Raw genomic sequence first — 1,645 nt, forward strand, 5'->3', positions numbered from 1 at the left:
CGAAAATGATATCCATTTTTCTTCATCACGTACAGATTTTTCACAAAACGTCATATGTACTTGTACACAACACGTAGTTTCGAGATTAAAAGACGTGGATTTCACAAAGAAAAAATCAGGATGAACCAGGATACATATTCGTTTGACATCACTGTTTTCCCTTTTCTTCAATTTGTTTGTATTTTTGCTAACAAACATAATAATAAAAAATGTTCATTTTGGTAAACGAAATAATAATTTGAGCTAAGTAATAATTTTTCTTCCTGATTTGTAAAATAGTCTTACGTGATAGAAAAAAATTAATATTATTTTCGAAACCTGCGTAGCTGAATTATGGAAAATGCATTATTAAAACCAAGACAACTTTTATAAAGTTTAAATTCGCAGGATTATGTAATCAACAATAGGAGAAAACACATGAGAAATGTCGAGTCACACTTCACAACGGAACGATGCCACTGTAGCCGATACCACATAATCAACAATGTCAGAAAACACCTGAGAAACATCGACTCACACTTCACAACAGAACGATACCATGGCAGCCGATACCATATAATCAACAATGTCAGAAAACACCTGAGAAACATCGACTCACACTTCACAACAGAACGATACCATGGCAGCCGATACCAGATAATCAACAATGTCAGAAAACACCTGAGAAATATCGACTTACACTTCACAACAGAACGATACCATGATAACCGATACCGGATAATCAGAAATGTTGGGGAATGCTCCCCCCTCCTCCTCCTCCCCCCAAAAAAAGAAAGGGTGAGCTAAGCTCCACAACATAGTGCGAGGATTGATAGCTTGATAACCTGATATGGCTAAATCGATTTTTGGGGGCTGCGAAACACATATTCTAAAGTCTACTGGAGTTTATATCATTCCCGGAATAATGAGAAGCATCTACCCAGTTTAATAGCTTATTGCCCTGCCATTCGACCTACACTACTTTTCATCATCGACAAGCTTTGAGTAATGTGGATGTACTGACTTGTACATCATTAGGAAATGTCTCTTGAACATTATATGATACGAGGTCGAGAACCTGGTGACCATTAGCAGGCTTTATTTTTATGAACGATAAAGCTCGCTCGTACCCTCCACATATCGTAACTACATGCCTGCTTTGAACAGGAAATTGCAGTTCAAATGGACTGGCCTACTTTTCCCCTATACTTCAGCTTTCTAAGAATACACCTGGGATCAAACATTTTACGTCTACCTCGTCCAACAAATACACCTGATCAGCTGGATAACGTCTTAGTGAAGAAATCGGGTATCCCCAGAACTACATCCAGGAGTTCATACAGGATATATTAGCCACTCAGCTAAGTGCAGATGTCCCCAGAACTACATCCAGGAGTACGTACAGAATAGATTGCCCTATTCTGTATGAACTCCTGGATGTAGTTCTGGGGATAACCGATTTCTTCACTTAGCTGAGTACATCTGCACTTAGCTGAGTGGCCAATCTATTCTGTATGAACTCCTAGATGTAGTTCTGGGGACATCTGCACTCAGCTGAGTGGCTAATATTTCTGCACTTAGCTGAGTGGCCAATCTATTCTGTATGAACTCCTGGATGTAGTTCTGGGGTCGGGTATCCCCAGAACTACATCCAGGAGTTCATACA

Source organism: Limulus polyphemus, unplaced genomic scaffold, assembly GCF_000517525.1.
Source record: "Limulus polyphemus unplaced genomic scaffold, Limulus_polyphemus-2.1.2 Scaffold1963, whole genome shotgun sequence".
NCBI classification, from domain to species: Eukaryota; Metazoa; Arthropoda; class Merostomata; order Xiphosura; family Limulidae; genus Limulus; species Limulus polyphemus.